The sequence below is a fragment of the Coturnix japonica genome, chromosome 5 (genome assembly GCF_054131305.1).
Source record: "Coturnix japonica strain WE chromosome 5, WE-NBRP24, whole genome shotgun sequence".
Classification (NCBI taxonomy): Eukaryota; Metazoa; Chordata; class Aves; order Galliformes; family Phasianidae; genus Coturnix; species Coturnix japonica.
In genome coordinates, this window is record NC_140667.1 from 27,934,738 (window position 1) to 27,959,941 (window position 25,204).

A 25,204-nucleotide genomic window follows, 5' to 3' on the forward strand; every position below is an offset into this window, starting at 1 on the left:
GATTCTGACCCATGTGGGATGTTCTGTTTTCATTCAAACTCCATAACTCCCCACTGTGGGGTCGTATATTTGGGGTTAGCCAATGCACTTTTGCCTTTCAGAAATGGAATCAAATACACAAGATGGCAGAAGGTAGCAAGTCAGATCTCTATCTGTGCCCCTGTTTGAACTTCAGATATCCTCTGCCTCCACCATCACGAGTTTACTTTTACAATTAGTTTACTTTTATTTAGCGTGCAAAACTGAGTGCACACACTTGGCTATATGCAAATAATCTGAGCAAACTAGAATGTGGAAGAAAGGTGTCACCCTGAGTGCTATAAAAGGAATTTTTGGCACGTGAATCCATGCAGTGATCTGATTCTCTAAAACACAATCCATGCTATGGCTCAAATTCCCCCCCTGTGGATTATATCAGTTAAAAAAAGCTGGTCCCGACACTTTTATGATAGCATACCATCAGTGTCTGGATATTGGTGGAACTGTCATGAGTTCTGTGATAATGATTCAAATGTTTTTAATATTGTAAAAATGGGCTTGTTTCTCCACTGTCTCTCTCACAGTGGCTTGGAAGAGAAGCTAGGGCACAGGCAGAGAAGATAGATGCAGATATTTGGTACTTGATCATAACAGAACTACCCCACACAAAGAGTTAATTCAGCAGAAGATAAAGGATGTACAAATTAGTTTCAAATTATTCTCTTATAGACATCTTAATACAGGGGAAGGACGGGCAGCTGGCTGTTCTTATCCCTAAGCAGGAGGAATTATCTACAGGGTAGTTGCCAGCTCTAAGGTCACTCTGTACTCTCACACGACTTAATGAGACCTGAGAAAGAAACTTGCTGGGTTCTATTCAGTTAACAAATATTAGATGTTCTGCTTTCATTAATAGCATCCTTTTGAATCTGTGAAGGTTCATTTAATGAGCAAGACTTTATTTAGGTACTCATGTCCTTCCAAGGACCCAGCTGAAATTAAAGGATCACACTAGCCTTCAGCTTCTATCATAAAATCATTACAGAATATTGTATAATTACACCCTTCATGCAGTTTCATTTTAAAACACATCCTGGCCTAGCCACTCTTGACTAAACTTGAAACGACTGGGCAGAGATGTGTGGGATGACACACTGAAATTAGACAGATGAGCACAGGTTAGGCTGGAGGTAGAGGCTGTGAGATTCAGGACCAGATGCTCAGGCAGGAGCTACAGCTTCAGTTTGAAACAGCGGGGACAGAGTTGCAAGGAGGAAATTCACAGACTACCTGGGAGTGCTGTGGCTGCCCAGAGCCGGCACTCCCAGCCTTTCACTTTCCTGCCCACTAGACACGTCTAAATATATTGAGAATAAACAAGAAGGAAAACAATTGCTGACTGTAGCCTGAATAATAAAAGCCTGGCTTTCCTCTTGGAACTGCACTGTTGCTCTTAAGCCACCCCAGCTGCCCTCTCAGGGTCCAGGATGTCAGCACAGCTCCTCCAGTGGATTAATGCTTTGTGTCCACTCTGGAGCCATCTACAACAGCCCTTTAAATGCTGTATTGTAAGTCTGGGGTGGATTTCTTAGTCGGAAGATCAGCATTACCTCTCTACTCCAGATAGCTGGTTTCTGTATGATATAATTCCAGCAAGAACAAAAAAACAGAGGTTGAAAATAAAACTGTGCATGGGATGTACGGAGCTGCCAGCAGTACAGTCCTTTGTTCACAGCAGGAACAGGTAGAGCATACATTATAAACACTGACAGACAGATCCAAGAGATCCTAATGGTAGAACAAAAAAGTTTTCTTAACCTCTAATAGATAGTGTGACTGTAAGAGCCAACTCAAAGGCAAAGGCTGAATTAGTTCTGGCTGAAACTCCATGCATTTCAGTTCCCTATAATGAATTTGTCCCTGCAGAGCAGTGCAATTATTCTTTCAATACCAGGATCACCCACATGTCCAGAGCATTCCTACTTACTGTGTATTTTGGTTATTTAGCGCTACTGAGAGAAGATGAAAAAAGATAGAAAAACTTTACCCAGTTCTTTTTTGTAACTGCAGTCAATTCTTCAAAGGCTGGCATGCTGTCCCTCTGCCAAGTACTACAGCACAGCCTTTACTTTCCCTCCTCTTTTTGCCACTGTCAGAAGGGCAGCTCATAAACTAGCTTTGCTCCAGACTGTATCTTACAGGGTACCCGCTATATGAAAAGACACGTCCTTCTCCCAAGCCAGTGCAGTTTGCATTCTCATGGTTTTTACTCATTGTGGTTTTGGAATACAAGAGTGAAATCAGCAGGGCTGTCACTCCAGGGCATTTCATCAGGATCAAAACTACGTAAAAATAGGCACAAAGAGAAAATATATACTCGTTGCTGATTTATCTATTAATGCTGGAGAGCAGTTGTATCTCTGATGTTTTGGAGAAGGATCAGACACCTTCATAGACAAACAGCACCATCCAACATATGGCAGTAGATGAAGGTTGCCTTTTGCTTCTCACATTCACTCTGAATCCTTCTAAATCATTCCTGCCAACACAATATGGTCCCTGAGGATCATTAACATTCTTCAGAAGAGCAAATCTCTCACTTATATAATAGGTTAGGTTGCACGGAATAACAGGTATGAAAAGCTCCCTCAGGGAAGACACCTGCAGAGACTCTTCCTTGACCTTCATTCAGCTCTGCTGCACCTACAGATTGCTGCTGTTTGACTCAGCACTGCATGAGCAGTACATACTCAGAATACATCCTAGGAACAAAACTGCCTTCCAATTTTGTTTAAAGTGAAAACCATTCCTTTTTAAAGTCATTAACAACTGAATACATTCCTCCACTCACCCACTTTGTTAATATGTGTATCTCAAAGTGCAAAATTTCTAAACACAGATTGCTGGAGGAAGTGTAATTTCATAAGAGTGCCTCAAAACATTACAAATGCATTAAAAATACCCTGTTAATCAACTGAGGTCCAAGCAGCACAGCCTGTAGCACACTGTAGCTCACACGTTACCAGTACAAATAAAACTATTTCTTTTGACTGCAGTAGGCAACTTAATTTGATGTATTTCAGCTAAATGTAAATGGAATCAACATAAAACTTCCACCAACACTCATACATCTAAATTTCACTTGGATTTCCTAAGCAAACATACACAGTACTTTCCCAGACAACATACATAGGTAGACTTCCCAACAAGTAGTAAGCATCCAGACACTGCGAGGTTTTCCACAGCTGCTCACCCTGAAACTCTGTCATTGTTGAACTCAGTAGGTTTTCCTAATGCTGCAAAGCTCACTCAGCTCCCTATAAATATTATTTCAGTGTATGGATATGGGATTCAGATGTTCTTTAAGGACAAACAGAAAGGAAGAGGCAGATCTAGCATTTATCAGGTCTAATGTTTACAAACTGCAGAGGGAAAAAGTATGCTATTGATCCCAATATAGTAGCTGTCCTCACATCCTTCAAGGCGCATCTGCTCAGTGTATCAGGCACCCTTGTTATCCTGGGAGACTCAGAGGCTGACTTGACAACAAAGTGGAGAAAGGCCACTTGAAATCTTTTTCTTTCTTGGAGCTCTCAGAAAAAAAAAAAACAAAAACCCACGAAATCTTCACAATGTATCTCCCTAGCACCATCTGCTTAATAATAAGCATTTATTTTATACTGGAAAGATAGAAGGGTATTCTCACTTTGTTCAGTCCAGTAAGCTTTTCTTCAGTCAGTGGTTTTTCCTATGCTGCTATGATTCATTAGCTCTTCTTCCAATTCAGAGTTCAACTTCCACCAGCTGATAAAAGTTCTATGCCCAACTGTGCTCAGAGAAAAGCAGAAAGCCTGGCAATAGCAGAGACCTATGCAATGACTGACTTATCTGGAACTCCTGGGACTGAAGGTTTGAGCCCAAACATTTAGAAGCTCACAGGAAAGCCAAGTAAGTTTGGTGCAAGAAGGTTTGAAAGCTGGGATGTAGTTAGAAGGGTGCCTGTCACTGTGGTAGGGAAAGTCATGGAAACTGAAAGCAAAGTGGGAGGTTCTGCTTTGGTATGAAGCAGATGACAGTAGATGAGTATGGCATCTGGACAGATAACAGATGTATTTCATCAAGATTGCATCTTCTTGTGAATGGCAACAAGAAGTTGTTTTCAGACACAACCAAATCAGAGAAAGAAAGTAAAACCACATGACATTCAGTCGGCCTGACAGAAAACAAGACCAGCACACTTGGTGTGAGACACAGGAGCACACGGTCCTCACTAGCAGTTAGAACTCCACTTCAAGTGGTCATTCTTTGCTCAGTTTCAATCACTTTGAATCAGGAATCCCAGTTGTTCTGGCTCTGCATTCATTCTTGAACTCCATACTTTTGAGTTAAGGCCGACTAGTATTTTGCGAGTGCAAAAAACTAATTTCTCCCTGAAGTCCCATCTGAAGCAATGGCATAATACCTGGCTCATACTTTCAGCTCCACCAAACGCTGACTGCTGGGAAAACAGCCTACTTCTGTCATTCCTGACAAAAAATAGACACGTAGCCTTCTCTTTACTTTGTCTAACTACTCCTTTTTGGTGCAGATCTTTGTAGTATCTCTTGGTTTACACCAGCTACCGTCCTCCCCCTGAGAGCAGCTTGCTTTTAAAGGAGAAACATTTCACAAGTCCCTCCAGATATAACTTGATCCTTTTTCCTGGCAGCCTGTACCGAAGGACAAAGCACACACCTGCAAGGTAGGGTACCGGTTTTAGCCTTGTCTCTGAAAAACCTGACTTTTCTGTAATTGCTGAGAGTCACCTAAGATACCTTTATAGAGTAAATCAATACTCTTCTGGTGAATGATAAACCTGGAAGAGAGAAATACTATCTCCCTGTGCTAAGATGGTCACGACCACCTTATAAATAAGCTGATCATAGACCTAAATAACAGCAATGTAACAGCAAATGAGCTAGTTCTTACATCTCTGACAGAAATGCGTGTCCCTCTGCTGGAGTACCACTATGCAAGCAGCTGGGCGGGCACTGGGAATATGCAAAGGCTTTGAAGTGGAAGTCTGAGCAGCCAGCAATGGATAAAGATGAGCAAAGAGGGAAGAAACGTTCTAGAGAATCCAGAAGAATGAATCTGGTACAAACAGTACAAGACTTCTCTAGTGACAGCCTGTTTTGGAGGTCTTGCTCATTCATCTGTGGAGATCTGACTAAGACCAATTTGGATGGCCACTCTCTTCCAAAGGGGTACCTGTGTGGAGTGACAGTGAAGAGGCTGGGGCAAAGAGAGGAAGCAGGAACATCTTAAAGTATCACAAAAAAGCGAATTGATTCATCTTTGGAATGACCGTAATCACTAATCTGATTTCCACCAAACTCTGGGGGAAAATTAAAAATATGCCGTGGTATTTTCTTCTTCAAGAAAAGGGACAGTACCATGTTCATAGCCCTTGCCACAGTATTAAAAAGTGAGGCTCTCACTGTCTGATTACTCTCTGCCTAACGGGACAGGATCACATTTGTGAACTTGCTTGTGATTGCGTATGTGATGGGCGGTGCTATACAAAAAGAGAACCAATGGTTAAATGAATAAAGCACTGATCATGCAACACATGGAATCAATTTCTGACTCTGGTACAGACTTCTATATACCACTAGGAGAGTTCTTTTGACTCTTGCTATATCACATCTGAGTGAAATGACAGTAACACCTCCTCATCATGTATTAATTCTTTACCATGAAGGGAAAATTCATTTCTCTTTGTGAAGTACTCGGTCCTGCATTATTGAAACAAACACAGCAAAGACAGGAGTGACATGTCTTTTGTCTTGTCCATTCTATGATTCTGTGATTGCACTTGCATAGCCCAGGCAACTTTGGCAAGTCCCCTGTAGGATTCTGATACACAGTAATGCTGAGTGTGAGCTGAATGGGACTATTTAGGCCAAAGAGCTCTAATGGAGAATATGGCCTTGCACAGCTTCTACTGTGCTGTAAACCATACTTTCAGTGATTTAAGCTTTCATGGATTTCAAATGATTAAGCAAAAGCATTACAGTGCACCTTCAAGTGGCCTTCAATAAATAGGTTTTACTTTAGAAAAAGGTTTCTTAGTGAGTCTACCAGGAAATATTTGCATGTGAAATGAAGACATTTGAATGAAAACAGGTTTGTTTATTTTAGGAGGCACTGCAGCCACCCACTGCAGGGCAGGGTTTCCAGCACATCAAAACTGGATGCCAAGGAGCTTCAGGAAGGGAAACAAGAAACAGAACAGGAAATCGAGCAGTTCAGCTTCTTTTCACATTAATGGCCAAAAGTGGGCAGCGCTACTAAAATAATATTGTATAAGATCTTCTTTTAAGCAAGAAAGCTTACTGTTTATTTCCTACCCCAGTGTCTATGCACAGAAATCCTGGAGTACTGGAGGAAATAACATTAACCCTATATATATCCAGAAAAATAGAAGTACTCTTTGAGAACAGAGTTAGTAGGGTTAGGACCAAGAAGAAGATGTTATATTCCTATTGTAGGTTTCCCTGTACAAAAGAAGCCTTCTTTTTTTTTTTTTTCTTTTTCCCCCCTGAAATGAAAAATACATATTTTGTGCAGAACCAGCATTAATGCAGTAATTAAGGAAACACCAGAGAACTGCCTTGTACGAAATGCTACATCACCTTTCTAAATAAAATATAGACAGAAGTCATACGAAAATGTCCATTGTATCTTTAATGAGTACGAGTACTGGATCCTTAACCTGGTTTAACATCTCACCTAGCAGTGGATAAGATGTGCACTGCAGTGTTAAAAACCTTCCGGGAAAGTAGTTAGGTTCCAAATCAAGAAGGAACATCACCATCTCCTGAGTCATCAGCATTACTTCCTGCCTTTATGTATGCATGTTCATAGGAAATCTTTCATCTAATATTTTTCAAAGCCCAGTCCCACTTGGCTAGCAAGCTCAGGCAAAATCCAGCCAACAACGGTATAGGCACAACAAGTTTCAACAAAAATATTTGTTGCAAGAACACTCTTTGATTCATTTGCCTTCCTTGGCTGAACCTTGACTACACCCATCCTGATGCACACTCACAGAATGCAGTTGCCATGTCAGGATCCAAGTTGAATTTCTGCACTCCTTAGTTACTCCTTCTGGCTTTGAAAACTATCCAGGTGGCTGCATAACGGGCTACAGAAATTACAGGGGGATACGAGTTGGTGAGAGGACTTGCCTGAGAAGCAAAGGAAGGGGAGATACCCACACTGCCAGCCCATCCCCATCCGATCTGCCCACAATGTGCTGTTGTAAAGAGCCTGCAGTGAAGCAGGGGATTTGGCACCGACATGGTGTGGAATAGTCATCAGATATTTAAAACAGAGCTGAGAGAACAAAGAAGGGCTTTGTAGTGCAAGGCAGCACTGAAAACCCTGAGCCTCAGCCAGCCAGCTTGCATGGAGTGTTTGCTAATGTACACAGTGGAGTGCATTCCTCTCATTTGATTACATGACAGTTTTATATACCAGGTATGTGCAGAAGGTTTTTATTAACCCTTTCAGTCCTTCACAATTAGTAAATCTAAAAGAGACACACATTTCTGCCATGTTGTATGTGCATGCGACTTCAGTCACAGAGAGCTGAGTGTGTGTCATGGCCAAACAGGTTTGGATGTATATGCCTAAAGTACTCTTATGTATGATGCTGAAACAACAGAAGAAATTAAACACAAAAGAATTACAAAACTAGTTTGCTCCTTATTGATTCTGTAATTTTATGGAAGGATGCAGAGACTTCTCTTACAGCCCCTGTTTGTTAGACTATGGAGAAGGCAGGCTGGAACCCGCGTTAGCTAATGCCACTTTCTGCAATGCACTGCATTATGCAGTTTGTACAGTCAACAAGAGTAATAAGACATGCTCTTTTGGTGTATATCTTATAAGATCCATTGCTAAAAAGTGTTGTCTATAATAACGCAATGCTTTACGTAGGCAAAAGGACCTCTCATTTGTATAACATGTGGTGTACAGATCTGGTGCAGGACCAAGCCATAAATCTACAGGGTTTTGGATTCTGTTGTGCCAAGTAGCAAGGGCAAAGCAGTCTTACTTTCCTGTTCTGCTAATGCACAAAGTAAATTTCTTAGCCATAATTATAACAACACACAATTACATTTTCAGAATCTGCTGTGGTGCCTTTCAGAGACTCCAAGCTGTAAAGCTATTAAGCTGTACAGTTAAAAGACTAACTTCTGTTAATTAAAAAAATGACAGACACTGAAAGAGATGGCTGTGGTTAAAATCCTCAACAGCTACAAAGTTGCCTGTATTTTTAATCTTGCTAACTCATAGACCAATAATTAAGCCCACAGAACCTCTGCAAAGCATTTAACTAAGAATTATTTTCCTGCTTAGCCATCCAGGGTAACAACCAGGAGATGAAAGCTAAAACATCTAGCCCAGCATCTTCATATCAGAGGTAAGATTAGAATTCAAGACTTCTAGGTTCCTGCTCTCATACTCCAGGTATGAGTTCCTACTCCCATATTCCTACAGTGTAGTTTGACCAGCAGATGGAGAGGAAGTATTTGGGGCTGGTGTCTGGAATAAAGTGGACAGAGAGAAAGGAAGGTGGAAGAAGGTGAGGGTTATTGCAGTGGTGGATAAGTGTACACATGGGCTGGAGAATGGTGAGTGAGAAGTGAGCTAGAATAAAGGCACTGACCTAAGCCTCCTTAAGGCTCTCACAGGTTCCTACCCCAGTGTGCATGACTTCAGAACTGGTCTCAATATGGACTGGAGTACATAAAGGACTTTGGAGAATAGTGATGGGAGAAGTTAGGAGTTTTAGAGCATACCAACAGGTAGACTCTTGATGGAGTATCTGTACATGCTTGAGTTTGTAAAGAATAAGAGAATCATCTCCCAAAACAGAAAACTGATGGCTAGATACTGCAGGCAGATTAACCAAAAGACAGAGATTTCCTGTTCCCAAATAAACACTATTTTCAGCAATAATGACAGAAAAAATAATATTTTGTCAGAAGTAACTTACAAAAGGAAAGCACTTTTTGAAGTTTTCACCTAAATTCTGATAACTCTTTAAAACTGTTAATAGCCGTGAGATCCTTCTGTGGAAAGCAGAAGAGAACACTGCTTTTCTAGGTGTATAAAGGAAGGGGACGCAGCATGGAGGTTCCTATGGGAAAGACACTTCCCATGAAATGCACTGCAGATGATACATTCAGACGAGTATCAATGTTCTGTTTCTGGAACTGGGTATTATTTGTAATTACTTTTTCTACTGCTAGATTGTGTAACTTGGAAATAATGTGACAGTTCGGAAAGAGAAATATTTTCTGTTATGGAAATTTGTCTTAAACCACGAGGAAAAGGGCAGGAAGTACTCAGATTATAGGACTGCTCAGCAGCCTTTAGCTCTAATGATCACAAGATGCGGCTGTCTCAGCTTAACGCTTGTCTGCATGTGAATGTAAAAAAACTAGACTTGTCTCACATTCCTTCTCCTCCCATGATAACTGGAGACACTTCTGCAACCACAGAGGCCCACAACGTTCCCTGTACCATTAGATAAGTACGAATGTGCGAGACAGACACAGCACCCCTGGATGCCAGGGGAGTATTTGTGACACTTATCTATATACTGTCTTCACTTCACAAAACGATAGCACTACTTCCCATCCAACTGAATCCCTAAGCTCAAATAAAAGGTGAAGATAAACCCTGTAGCTTAGTCAAACAGAAAGAAAAAGAAAGATAGAGACAATGTTGGCAGAAGAAGTGAAATTTTAGACATGCTAGCAATTATCATGCTGTATCGAAAGAACAGACTGCTGCCACAGTGACACAGAATGTCAAGGTCTCTCCACAGGCCTCCCTGATGTAGGATACACAAACAGCTGCAACAGCAAAAAAAAAGGTGATCTAAATGGTGACTCTTATGGAACTTGGCTCTGCTTGGATGTCCAAGGCCACGCACATGGGGGTGACCAACTCTGAGGCCTTCAACACAGCGTGAACTGTACCTTTATGGCCACTAACTTTACTTTCTGTAGTTGCTGCATTTGGGAGGACTTAAAGAGGTTATAACCTGTGTCCCACACAGCACCTTGTTCTCTGAACAACAAACCCAGTTCCCCCAGCACAACTGACTGTGCAGACTACCTGGTCAGTGCAAGACCTCCAGATCTTTTCAGGTAGATGAATGTAAGAAATTTGACACATGAAAGGGATGGATGTTCAGAACTGCCTTAGGAAAGGGTCTAACAATGGCCGTAAATCTCAGTGTCTTCAGGAAAATCCTTTGCACTCCAGTACAGTGTGCTTAGAACAATAATTAACTTGGAAGACATGGATCTGTACACACTACTATGTCAAAAGAGAAAGCAGAAATTAGAATGAGAAGTGAAGCTGATTATTAAAACAGCGTGCTTTAATGTTAAGGTGATAAAGAAAAAAAAAAAAAAGATCTTCGCTTAAAAAAATGTTACTTTATCAAGTTATAAGTATTGTGAATGGCTGAAGTTAGCAAACACAGTAGTTTTCTTTTAACATCACATGTGGCCTACACAACACCTAATCCTGCCCCAAACTTCCTTGGCTGTGCAGCCAAAAAGCAATGAATGAACAGCGCTGCAAATAGCATTGGTTAAACTCTACATGGGAATCAGCAGAGGGAATACATAACACTGTGGCTTTCTGTGTTCTACAAAATAATGGAAATGGCACCATTTTCCCTCCTCTTCATGGAGTAATGGAACAGTAGATAAACTGTGCAAAACCACGGCTAAATATTTAGAACCCACAAGGAAAATGTCCTTTGAACAGATACAGTTATTTCGCTTACAGGCTGGGAAGGAAGAGAGACACAGGGTTTGTTATTGTTACTTCTATTTTTAAATACATATGAGATGCTCAGATATTATGTGGATAGGGGCTATGTGAACTCCAAAAGAAAGAAGGGTATGTATTTTTTCCATCAGATTCTCATACCTTTATAGCAGTTATCAGGGTTTCAACCTTTATCTTCACTTTTTCCAATCAAGATATCTGGAAATGTCTCAAAGCTGTTTCAAAAACCAATGGAAGTAATGCAATATAAAATATGACCTTCTGACTACATGGAGATATGATGAGTATCTGGAATTCCCACAGAATTCCTCCAAAATGACTATGTTCACTATCACACCTTGACCACTATCACACGGTTATCATTTTTCACTTAAAGAATGCTCAAAGATGGCTTTCTGATATTAAAATATAAGATATGGGCTGACAGGGAAATGTATTTTAGAGTTTGTAAATGGTTTGGAATTCATTAAGATATTACATTCTCTAATACTCTGCATTTCAGTTTCCCCATGTGAAAAGTACTTGATTTTATATCACATTTACTCACAAGGACTACTATGAGACTAAAGAATGCTTTAAAAATATTTAAAGAAGACTAGAAAGTATGGGAAAATTGTGATTTGAAGCACAAGTGAAAATAAAAGAGGAAATGGGAAATACACAGGAAAGGAATCTAAGGTTATCTCCACATACCAGGACAGAGGCTGACACTGTATCATATACACAAATTTTGGGTCCCCAAACTTCTAGCCTGTGTTGAGCATACACTAGGTTTTGCAACTGAAAAATCGTAAAAATGAGTTAATTAATTGTATCGCACAGTGCAGCAAGAAGATTTATTTGATACATTCTCCCCAGCATTTTCCATTGCTAGCTACCAGCTTCAACACCTCACAGCTTATGGCTCAGTGATGAGGCAAGGCACCTGGAATTTGAAGCCTTCGTCAAGTTTGGATCCAATCTACTGTCCAGAACATGTGTTAAGTTTCTGCAGCAGATGAGGACTGGGAATTCAAAAAAGGAAGCACATTTTTAAGATACGTGCTGCTGCAACTGAAATCATCTTTGCTTAGAAATCAGCTCTGAGAAAGTCCTACCGCTTTGCATTTCAATCACTTTCACTGAAGGATCTTTTCACTCCCATTAGCTAACTGAGGTCTTAAAAAACATTTGGGATTCTATCACTGATCCTGTTTCATGCTCTGCTACAACAAAATGTGTAGCAGGTGAGGTGATTTTCAGGTTTACATAAAATAAGTAAGAAACAAAGCTGGGATGGAGATCTAGGAGTCCTACCTCCCACCCTGACACCACTGCTAACCATCCTGTGTTGCAGCGCTAGCTTAGCTTGTCTGACCCAGTAATAACCAAAGGAAGAAAGGATTTTTCACTAGGAATTTGGAGTATTTTCTCATTATAACGGACCAGCATGACTAGGAAAAGAGCACTGATGCAATCTGCAGGCCTAGTTTCTCACTCCCCCACTGGAATGGCCTGAATGTGATGCAGGGGCCACAAGCTCTACTAAGAAGGGAGGGAGAATTTGCAAAAACAGATCTTGTCTGCTGAGTCTGGTGACCTGCCTTCGGCACTGCTGGGTAATTCAGGGTTCAGAGAAAAGCAAATAAACAAACACAAAATGGCTCTGCCTATGGTGCAGGAGTGAGAGGAGTGGCTTCCCCTCATCCACTGCCAGCTTTTCCAGGGAGAACTCTGCCTCCCATCTTGCTCCTGAGGCTAAAACAAGAAAACAGAGCAGGACAGGCATCATTTGATATCTTGAGGATGGAGAAGTGTGCTGTGGGAAGAGGACAGCGGCCTTGGGGAGGTCAGCAGGCAGAGGTTTAACGCACTTCTCAGCACTGCACTCGGTGCAGGGTATTGATTACTGCCCTCAACAAAAGCCACTCATCAGAGGGGGATTTTCTGCTTTCCTTTTGCAGTCACCCTCCACATTAAAACCGCAGCCAAGGGGCCTTGTCCTGGAGCAGGCACAGCAGGAATAATCCTGCAAGGTCAGGAGGGAAGGGCAGAGGCCGAAGGGCAGAGAAGGTCAGCGCCAGGCATGCACAACTTGGAGTCACTGGAGCGGGCAAAAGGTCTCCTTCTTGGTCCCTCAAGCCCTCCTGCTGGAAACTTAAGCTGCACTTTGGGAGAGCCAGGGAACAGGCTCACGGCAACCTGGAGTAATGGACAGCTGACAGCATCTGTGCTGGGGTCGGTGAGCAGGGGGAGGAAAGAACCCTGAGCTCCATACCCACGGATGTGGCCGTGCTGGGTTCAGTTTGCAACAGCGATGTCTCAGCACGTTTGTGGTTTCTTGTGCAATGAGAGGTTGCACTCAGATTGTGAGCAAGGAGATTCCAGCCAAAGCAGTACAAGGAAAGTGAAAACACTGTCAAGGTTTTGCCTGTGGAAGGCTTGTGTGCACCTTTTCCAATACAGATATAAAATGATGTGAAGTCACAATGCAAAATTTTGCCAGGCCCTCAGAAGTCCTCAGCAGTGTTCCCTGCTCTGCCATGGATTTATTCATCTTAATTCCTCTTTCATGCCTATCACAAGTCAGTGTGGATTTGCTAAGTTAATGGTGTTGCACCCCTCAGCAACAGTCATGGGAGACATCCAGACCCACTATGTGACTCTGGCTCTCAGTCCTGTTGTTCCTACAGTGGCAATACAGACAGTCACATCCACTTTCAGCCCTGCTGTGAGCTTGAGAAAGCTCTGTGGGAATGAGAGGGATCTTAGAGTCCATACACAGAGAAGGGCCTCAAATGAAAGTCACTGACATATTTTTTCATCTCTAATTTGATGCAATCTAGTCTCCCTCCTCTGCCACTGATTTGCTTGTCCTTTTTCAATTCAGCACAAATAACAATAAAACTGAATTTTCCCAGCAGAGATTGCAGAGGTCAAACACAGTTGATTCAGCCTCCACTTCCCCTGTCATCCACTCCTTCCACCTGGCCACTTGTTTGGCCTCATCGCACACCCTGCTGCACAGCCTGTTTTCTACAATAGTGTGAGACTCATGGTAAGAGCTTGAGGCCTTCCTTACAGCTCCTGTCTAACTCAGACACTGCTTGTAACTAAGCACAAGACACAGAAGGGATGCAGCATTTCATCTAAAGTTATCTTCCCAGTAAGAGAGGCCAGGCATAAGGGAACATAGGTTTGTGTTACCAGATCCTGCCAATATTCTGTTCCCAGCAAAACTCATTCAGAAGAAAGCTAAAAAAGCATGTGTACCTAGCCAGTTGTAAAATGGGAGTAGACAGAAAGATTCCTTTTTCCTTCCTTGACGGGGCAGCCAAGAACATCCTTTTACACTGAGAACGTTTTTGACGTAAATTTGAACCTCTTTTTTTTTTCCCCATCTGATCTTACTTATCTCCCCATGGTTTCTGGGTAGTAGTGGGAAAACAAGGATTTAATTTAGATATGATGTTTGGATCTGTAAGCAAACTTCCTTAGAAAACAGGGCTGTTTGGTTTTGTGTATGTTTTGATTTAACCCATTGTTATGCCACATGAACTCTCTCAAAAGTCAGAGATCTGAGTCTGTTGATTCATCTTTAGCAGCAGAAGAAACAGAAGGAAAATAAAAATAAAAGAGGGAGAATAAAAAAGGAAGTTTTACAGAACACCTTCCAGAAGGCTGCTGCTAAATCTCACAAGAACATGCTATCTGCAGTTTTGAAATCTCACCTCTCAAGACACTGTAGGTCCTCATTATGAAAGTGCTAATTTCCAGGATGAGAAGTTGGGACACAAACTCATTCCCAATAAAGTCAGGCTCACTGTAACTTTTCTTCATCATTTTTACCATCCAAAGAGACAGAAGTTCAGCTTTTTCCTGAATTAACCTTTTATCCTGGACAAAGCAGTCCAAAGAAGCAAGCCGACTGCACAGGATTCAAAAGCTGCATAGGCTGAAAGAGGAAAACATCCAGTACTACCTTTTCCTCCAAATGTGCTCATGAACTGCTTATTTTGGGCATGAGTGGCTTAGGATCTGAAGATATTTGCTGGCATGTTTTAGTCACCATGCTTTTTAATTACTAACATTTTGTTAAAATGAGGTCACAATGTTTTACCTTTTCCTCCCATGCTGGGACTATTTGCTATGTCAATTTGTGTAGCTTAGAAAAATATATGCACATCCTCTGAGCTGGGGCTGGCACCATAAAGCAGTGTCGATTTTGGCTCCAGCCACTTGGCAGCTGGTGAAGGCAGAAGCAATTGGGTGCAGGTTGTGAGGGCCTGCAGTGTGCCTTCACTGTGCTGAGAGAATTCTCAGCAGACACCTCTCCCCAGCTAACGGGATGTGGGGCAACTTTGACCTCAAAAGTAATGTGCTTCACCAACACCCACATCCCAGTCCTCTCACAGCCATCCCACTATGGAGGGTAATAGTGATCCTGGGCCATTCTCTCCTATGCAGTTTCAGGGAAAGGACAGGGCTCTGGCCCTCTGCCCCATATCAGAACCATGAGCCAAGCCTGCCACCCTTGTCATTTCTGTCATTCCAGCCTCCACTTCAGAGTGGCTCAGCATGTGTGCTCAAAGCTGCACTTCTTGACCTCATCTTTCTTTTTAGTTCTCCTCATCCTCTGCACAAATAACTTCACTATGTCAACAGTAGTTCAAGTGAAAGGTGGAATTTCAAGAGAGGGAGGACACTGCCGATATGCACCCAGCCCAAGACACATCTGCCAAGCTCTAGAGACTTGAGCCAGCTGGCCTGGACCAGGTGGAGAAGGAAGAAGTCCTATGCCAACACACTGCCCACATTTGATTTCAGAGGAAAAAGGCCTTTAATGTGACAACACATAGTAATACCTCCTGCTTCCACACAACCAGTGCCACTGTCCAGCTTTGACCAGTGCCTTGACTAGAATGTACAAAGTTCAGTGTATGCTTAGCCCTCAGCTATCTGGAACCTCAAGTCAGTCCTGGAAGAAAAGAAAAAGCCACATACACATCCATTTATACTGTTCTGGTGCTTTCCACAGAGTCTGAATTTGACAACTATCTGTAGCCTCTCCAAGAATTGGGCAGCTGTCTTGTCCCTGACCCTGGCTGTGAATCTAGCATTGTTGCTGCCTCCATTTGAGCGTTCTGAGGCTGTATTCTTGCCTTCTGAGCCTGGAACTGGCTATGGACACACCTAACAGTGCTGAGTAAAGGGCTTCTCTGCTGGAGACCCAGCAGCTCAGGAAGTCAGCTGGACTGCTGCAGTAACAACACTGTTCACACCTCGATCCTGTCTATATGAAATCAGCATGGCAAAGACAGCAGGTAAAAAAGCAGCACTTATGTAAAATACCTCCCATCTTCACCAAGCATTAATGACACTCAGCCCCTGTGGAAGGTTCGCCCACAGGTACACATATTCCACAGCTATGCACCATAGTCCCTTTCTTTTTTGGGAATTAGAGCCTGAAGAGGTCATGAGCTCCAATCACACCAAATGAAGCTGTGGCAGACAGCTCTAAATTATTAATGTCTTTAAATACTAAGTGCCCTCAGGACCAAATTCAGCCTGCAGCACACAGGCTGTTCAACAACAAAATCCCAAAGAGGTTTCAGAAACAAATCCCACTAAGGAGTCTGAAGCAGTAGTTCCATTTGCACCACCACTTTTGTCTCTCCCACTGACAGAGGATACACGTGTTCATGAATCCCCGCACCTGTAAGCACAAAGACTGGAATTTTTCAGTTCTATGGCAAGAGCATCACACCTCCACATCTACAGTCTGACTTGTGTAAGAACTCTCATTCTGTCATTGTAAAGACTGCAATTCATTAACATAGCTCTGCTATGCACAGTTTGATATTTATCTTTAACCACATCCCTTTAAAACTAACCTTACTGACAGCCTATTTCTGTAAGCTTCCATTTTACTTTTCATTTAGTTTCATCCCTGTATGACTGTGGTAGGTCCTAACGCTGGCTCCTCTGGCTACAGACCACTGGCACAACTGGCCCACAGATAGCAACTCTGACTTGGACAATGTGTTAAAAGTTCTTGTTTGCATGCAGGTTCCATTTTATTTCAAGAGGAACTGATGCTGACTTGTTGCTCCTGTTTCAGCATTTGGCAGAAGCACATCGTTTTTGTATGTTGTAGAAAACGGGAAGAAAGCTTTAACTTCATCTGCTTAGGCTGCGCATGCAAAAACAACATGCATAAAGTGTGTGCTACTCCTGTTTATCTTCTCCACACCTCATTTCTTCTGTTCTCTTTCTCCTAGCTCTTCTGGGAATGTATTTCTCTCGCTTCTGCTCCTCTCTCTCCCACACACATAGGCATGCACTGATTTGTTATTGCTAGGTCACTTGTGATTACAGGTTTGGATACACTAGTTCATTGCAGGGTTGCCTCTGGTCTGATAGGCTGTTTGCTGTTTTGTTATTACAGTGCTAAACCTCATTCTCCCATTCTTCCAGGCCACTATCTTTCACACAAACACACACATCACCACAACATATTTATTTTGAAAAGATAAACACAAAAATTGTGTTGAAGTTTGTAAATGATTTGGAAGAGAAAGAGGGAAAAGGAAGGGGCTATGGGCCCTGGAAATGCCAGCCTTTGTGCCCTGCCTGACTCCTCTGAGTGGCTGACAATCTTTTTTCTGTGGTACTGGATTGTAAAGCTTCAAATGCCACAAAAGCTGCATGTCCATTTGCTTTGCTTGGCTGCAGAAGCCCAGGCGCAGCAGATTGATCTGGGAAGCTGTTAGTTAGGGTTGGGGAAAACCGCTGGCCCTTTTGGCTGTACAAACACTGGCAATAGCTGTTATGAGTTAGATTTGGTCCCCTAGAGCAACAGGCAAGTGAAGCGAAGAACCGAAAATCTCTCAAAACTCTTTTTGGTGTATTTACACTTATCAAACATAACAGCAAAAACACTCAAACCAAGAAACGTGTTTTGAGTCCCTTCCAAAAGGGAAGGGATTTCAAAACCAAAACTACACCTATCCTCCTTGCAGGCAGAACTTCTGATCTATTTCGAAAAGCCCTATGTACACCCTCACTGCATTCCTCCTCCTCCCCCTCCCACCAAAGAAAGTTAAGGCAAACTTCTGGGCATAGCTTAAAAGCCACAAAACTTCCTCCATGTGTGTATGCTCCAGCTCTACTGCAGATATTTGGAGTTACATAAAACTGGGCAGTTTGTGATTCTGGCAGCTGAAAAATTAGAAAGTTCAGGGGCTGAGGAGGGCGTGGGCCAAGCTGAAGTTTTCCAGAGCGCCAAACCAGATGGTGCTGAGGAAAAATGCTTCTCTCTCGAGGCTTAGAAAGGTGGAGTTAGAAGCTCTGAACTCAAACAAACTGCAAGGAATGTTTGCTGTTCCTTATTCCCTGGGAGCGCTGTTTGGCAACACTGGTTATCCGGGATGGTTTGGATCTTAAAAAGCAACGAATGTGTTTTTCTATATGTGGCAATGCAATGATTTTATAGTGACACCATTGAGATTGACACGCTCTGCTTTTTCATTATTAGCCAGAGCCATGCAAGCCTTCTCCGTTATGAATCAGCAGCATTTCTATTTCCAGCTGGACGGTTGATGTGTAAGGATGAGATCAAAGCACATCATGTAATAAATGCAAAAGCTACCAAGCGTGCTCCAAGTTCATTTACACTAGAAGATGGTTTTGTGTTAAAACATCGGCTTGCTGATGTTTGCTGCTAAATATAATGGCTATGTTTAAACTTATGTCTGAGAGCTGCTAAATCCTAAGGATGCGAACTAAAAACTATTCAGGTGGATCAGTTAATAAATGGTGTAAAATACTGGACTTTTTCAGTATAAAAACCTCAAATGGGTTTTCAAACATCTTGGCTCGTCAGGCTTTATTTTTTAGCTCTTGGACAGTGTTTTAAAATGAGCTTTCAAATGCAGCTAGCTGTGATCACATTAAGGAGAGAATAGCATTGAACCATGTGCTAGTTAATAAATACTTGAGTACTGTTTTCACTTTTAAGCCAAATAGTACAAGATGGACACTGGCCAACACACAAAAGACTTCAGCTTCTCTAACCTAGTGTAGAATCCGTCACCCAATGAAGTAAAGTAACTACTTATGTGCTGTGTAGTCTTGGTCAAGTCGCTCAGAAGCTTACCACTTGAGATTATGGTTCTGCAGCAGTCTAAGTTAAGCTGTTGGTTTATGTGGCCTGGCTCTGGCTATGCATTCCCTTTCCTTCTTTACACCCAACACATTGCTCATTAGAGCGTTTGTCAAACTGTTTACTGATTTAGGTGAGCATGGAACACCTAATAAAAAGTAACACACTCCTTTCCTGCAATCTGGGATCACAATAATAGCTGGAGCTATGAGTAAGAAGTTAATTTCACTTTTCCATTTCATTTCAGATAGCTGCGAATTTCCAAAGGCTTGGGGCTGCTTTGATTTTGTTTGTTTAATTTTGAGAAAGGAAAGGAAAATTCTGGAAAACAAAATGAAGTGCTCATTCACACATACAAAACATAATTCCAGCATGCTTCTTCTGTTAATGCCAGGACAGTTTCCTTAGGGAAATGTTGAATTAACAATATTTTGCGAATGCTTGCATGAAAATGTTCACTTTTAAATGGAAAGACAGGCATGCTGTAGAAGAGAGAAAGTATTTCAGATACTTTTTACATCTTCCTGAACATTTATGTGATTTGATTGTTACTAAGATGCCAGTAAGCTTTAAAAAAGAAAAAAAAAAACAACAAACAAACCAACCAACCCAGGTCAGATGTACTAAACCAAAATTAAGTAAATACCCTGAACCCAGAGAGGCTCTCAGCCTGCCATGTGCAGATGTGCAGGACTGGAAGATGCAGGACACAGCGGCAGCACCATGCTCTGTGCTGGATCCCTGCTGCAGTCTGCAGTGACCGGCACAACCCATTTTTCCTTTCCGTCTGGGATCTGGCAATGACCTCCTGCAACCTAACTCCTCCTCTCCCCACCAGTGTTTTCTCCAGGCTCTGAGCTGACCTGGTTAATGCTTCTAGCTACAGCTAGGAGATGAAAAGAAGGTAAGGAAAACAAAAAGTCAAAAAAAAAAAAAAAAAAAAAAAAAAAAAAGAAAAAGAAAAAAGAAAGGAAAAAAAAAAAAAAAAGAAAGCCAGCCCTGCAGAGTTTGAGGCAGTGTTTTCCTTTCCGAAGTGCTGCTACATTCCCATAAACTTGTGGTTTCCTGCATTCTGCTGGAGGGCTTTTTCTTCTCCCCTCTCCCCCTCCCCCCCCCCCCAAATCCTTTTGGTGATATCTGAAGAGGGAAAATGTCCAGCACTAACAGGAGGCCTTTTGTTCTATTCCTTTCTAAGTGGACTTTAACCCAGTTACTACAGACTGAGTCACTGTAGAAACAAATAAAATAAAAGCTCTCTGTTTTGTCCCTCTGGACAGGTCAGGGACATGTTAAGTTCTGTTCTCCTGCTTTCTGGAAGCAGTACTGGACCTGGCATTATACCACAACGATAATGAATGTAGTTTATGGCTTTTCTTTTTTATATGTTCTGGCAGCCTCTACAGAGTTGATATTCCAATAGAGCCAACATTTCATTAACAAAATAAATGCACGAGGGGTTTACCTATGGGTAATGAGAAAAAATTAAACTGAAAAAAGGACCACTAATAGCAACCAGTAAGATCTGTGTAAGTGTGACATGCATATAGGTGCATGTCTGAGCTATTTTGGTACTTTCTCACGTCTCAAGTCTCTTAATGACTCACAGCAAACAACTGCTTGTCTCTGAATATGACTGTAGGACTCCCTTGCTATCAGGCTGGATTTTAAGCTGAGTTTAAGGATTGAATTACAGTCACACCCCACAGTTTGGTTTGCTGTGACAAGTTATATCCTGTCACCACACATACCTTTTAGGGTAAATCACAAACGATTTAGACCCCAAACATCTAAACTAAAACAGATCTAAATAAATAGGCATCCCATGCATAGGCCTGTGGTTCCCTGAGGCATACTGAGGCTCTGGAAAGTTTGTGCACAAGAGAACTCGCAATTGCTCCTCCTCTCCCCCTTCTTTCCCCAGTCCGCCTTCTCTGGAAGCCTGGTTAACTCCTTCGCATTCCACTATCTCTGTGCTCAGTGCTGGCTGAGCAGCTGCCTACTGGGACTGGCAGAGCAAGGCAGGCTGCAGGCTTGCTTTGGCTACTGCCTTGTACTTGGGTGCTTATCTGACACCACTGCATTGCTTTCCCACAGCCCCCTTCCTGGCCCAGCAAACACGTTTTTATAAGTGAGCCACAGTGGGAGGGAGTTAACAGCAGGTGGGCCAGCAGTACCTTTTTCAGCTGGGAAATGGGCATACACGTGATGCTAGGACAGCAACAGACAAGGACACTTGGCAGGGAGGATGCTGTACTAGAACGTGACCATGCTGTCAGAGCAGAGAACTGAACCCAAGCAAAGCCAAGACCATGCCAGGCCATAGGTGTGAGTCAGCAGGAGTTTCTCATGTGGCCAGTATCGTGCTGGGCATGGGAAGGCAAGAGAGCTCAGGGCCAGGAATGCACCGATGCCAGCGCTGCAAAGCAGTTAGCACTGGGCCCAGCACTGCACCAGGCCTCTCACTGCTTCTCCACCTCTCTCCCTGGTCCCAGCAAACTTGTCCTACAGCCACAGCACTCAGAATGCATGCCTGGCACAAATGCTCTCACACCTGCTCCAAGCTGTGCTGGACACTGTGTCCTGGCCACAGAGGTTTGCTAAAGAGCAGAACTACTTCGGCTGTGTCTCCTGGTTTGATTTCATGTGCCAGTCTTAGGATCCCTCAACCTTGAAATAATCCAGAAAATGTTGGTCCAGAAACTTTCCCCTGCCTGAATAGCTAAGGGTAATGGGTTTGCACAGCAAATGAAAGGGAGTATGAACTCTTGCCTATACTAAGAGTTTGGTTTATTCTGTAACAGTCCAAGTAGACCAAAACAGAGTCAAGGTTGAGTATCATTTGGGAGCGTAGATTCCTGCATTAATCTGGGAGCAGAAAGGAACAACCAAACAGCATCTCCCTTATCCTGTTCTTTGCTAGTGCAGTATCATGGTTTCACTGGGATGGTCCTTGCATCACTTGGGCCAATAGAAGAGATGCAAAAGAAATTCCATCCCAACTAGAGGTCTGGACAGATTTCAGAGCCTGTCAAAAATCAAGTAAAGCAGCAAAACATTTTCAAGTTCAGATGGCAAATTCTTTGGGACAGTTTCCAAGCAAATTTATGTTCATTTCTTGGCTGGATCCAATGTTAAACAGAAATTAGAACGCTAACATGGAGAGAAGTTTGTGACCAGCAGAAGCAAAACATCTGTGCTTTTGCTGGAGACAACTGAACTCCAGATGTTGTCAACATCACATAATTCTAGGAGTGCCAATCTGTATGAAAGCTGCCCTGGTCACGTCACTGAACTCTTGGTGACTGAATGGCTTTTGTACGGGAAACTCCTCTCCCAGATGTGTAGTTCTTGCTGGAGTCTGATGTGATTTGCTTTGTTACTGGATTAGGCAGAGGGAAAAGAGAGATCACAAGGAGATATTCTACTTTATGAGAGCAAGCTGGTCTCATAGATCCTGCATGAGTTGTGCTTGCGCTCATTCCTCCTGATATTTGTTAAATGCATTCCCTGATACAGGATGCTGCCCCAAATGGTCAGTATAACAGTGAAATGTCATTACATCGGCTCATTAATATAGGTGCAGTTTGATGACACTGACTTGATGTTCCTCTGGAGGACATCGAACTACTGGGAGAAGTAACTTAAGTTCCCATTAGAGCATGCTTTGCCAGCAAGCAGCACAGGCAGAAGTAAAACATTTTAATCTCCTCTCAGAATGGAGGTCTTTCTCAGTTTTAGGCACTAACAACTGGACTCCTTAGTTCCAGATCACTTCTCCCCCCCCCCCCCCCCCCCCCCCAAATCTTTGAGTCCCTGACACCAATAAAATGCTGATAATCAACTTTAGAAGCACTGTGGCTTCATACCACGTGTCATCTATTTCCCTACTCTGCTTCACACGTAGACCCTGTAGGCTGTGTTTGTGCATGTGACAGAGGGAGGGGAACTAAAGGACACATGATCTGAGGGTTATAGTGAGAGTACGTGCATTTGCTTTAGGATGCAATGGTATAGCACAAATGAATGCAGTGTTTGCATGACACGGAGGCACATGACTAAGCATACCACCAGACAGCTCTGTGAACATGTCAGTGGAACGGATTGCCTTTTATAAAAGCTGCTCTCCCTGCCAGAAGTTTTTTGTTTCTTGGGGGTTTTTATTGGTCACAACTCTTCTATTGCTTTGTAGCACTGAAAGATTCTCAGGGATATCTGGTGGGTTTTGTTTCTTTTTGACACTGCATAGACAGAGTCAAAAAGTGTGTCACTGAGAAGTAGTGCAACTCATTTAATAAACTGATTAGAAAATGGGCCTCAGCAGAATAGTATAACTTACATCCTTCTGTATTTCAAGAGGGAATGCAAAAAGGAGTACATCACTTAATTCAGTAGTGTTCAGTTGGTCACCCTGGGAACATATGTACTTACAAAAGGGCACATTATGGCTTCAGAACACTATGGCTGTGTATATGAATTGTTTGATTTTATACACTGGTAGTTGCTCATTCTGATATGATCCAATCTGCAGTGGCATCTTGCTCAGAAATTAACCTAGTCTGCACACAAGCTTCCTTTCCTGCTTCACTGCCATCAGAAATTGATGTTTTCTGCCTATTTGCACCTCACATGTAACTTCAAATACCTTTTATGTTCCTAACTACTGAAGTAAGTTCAGGACAAACTGTACCAGTTGCTTACACCAGGTTGCACTGCCTACATATAGTACGCAGTATACTCAGATAGAGAGGAGGTTTAAAAAGATTTTGCATCAGCAAGCAAGCAATAAAGAATGCAGAAAGCAGTTTGAGCAGAGGAATGAATTGCTGCTAAGACCTTTGACAGTAGATTCATTGGCTTCCAGCTGATCAGACAGACTTTCAGCTACTTGCTGGCTTTATTCTCTGGCGATCTGAAGACATTTTGGATAGTGCATTTTAAACCAATTGGTTGTTTTCCCAGAGTCTACATAGGGGTCGAGGGAAGAAGGGGAGTATCCTTCTTGCTAATGTTAGCTAGACAATGGCAGCTTAACTGTAAAGCCCCCTAAAAGAGAATAAGCCTATTGTGTCCCCAGTGTGTTTCCCACATTTCAAAGGCCACTAAGTAGCACCAGCATCTTTGCCTCTGGGTTACTGAGAAGACAGGCTCTTATGCTTATTAAATGCCGGCTTTCCCTAACGATTTGAAACAAACAACAACAACAACAAAAAAGCACACACAAAGCCAGAGATGCGCACATTTAAGGCTTCTCCTGCCACAGGGTCAAACACATGAAAAGACACAACAAAAAGTTTGGCCCTGAGATACCGGAGTGGACTCTCTTGCCCATCTCTCCCACTCCAGCCCTTACTCTCTTTTCTGCTGTGAGAGCCCCCGATTCCTGCACAATTAGGCCCGCCACCAATGGCATTTCTGCTGCCGCTCCTTCCACTTCGCTTCACTGCTGAGAAAGAAGCTTGTTCGGCGGGGAGGCGGGCACCACTGCCTCAATAGTCTCCGAGCATTCATTATCTCCCGCCTAATTACATGGCCGACATAGTGTTGTTGTGGGAACATTGCATCACATTAATCAGCAAGGGGATGTGCCGAGATGAAAGGGTCCCCTTGTGCCTGCTCTCTGCCCTGGAAAATGGGCGGCAGGGCGGGGGAAAGCGCGGGGTATTTATCAATCCCAAGCAAGGGAATGCCCAGCGGGGCACCCAAACTCAGCCTGGCCCCACTGCCATCTTCCCAGGCCAGCTCTCTCCTAGCACGTACACTTATAGACATGGACAGTGGAGGACCGATAGATAGCCTTAGAGCCTGAAAGCCATCACCACGGACAATGATTTGGGCCATTGCTTAGCTTTCCCTGATCACAGCCCTCCCTGGCCAGAAATGTCTCAACAAGATGGCATTTGGCTGCAGCCTGGGCACTGGGCTTCACCAAAAGTCACTCCATCCCTCAGAACACCCCCCGAACATGCCATTCTTCAACAGTCTGAGTCAAGTGTTAAACCGTAGCTACAAGTGTCCTCGTAGATCAAAGTCAAGCCAGTACCCAAAAGCAAAAGTTTCATTTCTCAAAGCCTTCTGGTGAGAACCCCAATTCACCCTACATGGTGACATTTTTAAATGGACTCTTGAAATCTGAGATCTCATTTCCTCCTATCTTTGTCCGATTTGCAAGGCATTTAGAAGGCTTTGTAAGGCTTTGCATAGATGCTTCTGTGTGTA

The 25,204-nt window shown here is 42.8% G+C and overlaps 1 protein-coding gene across 9 annotated transcripts in view; it reads right to left on the minus strand.

Annotated features, from left to right (window-relative positions):
• The window catches only part of RAD51B (RAD51 paralog B), a 353,109-nt gene that overhangs the window by 37,730 nt on the left and 290,175 nt on the right, over positions 1-25,204 (minus strand). The gene's annotated exons all lie outside the window — the stretch shown is intronic.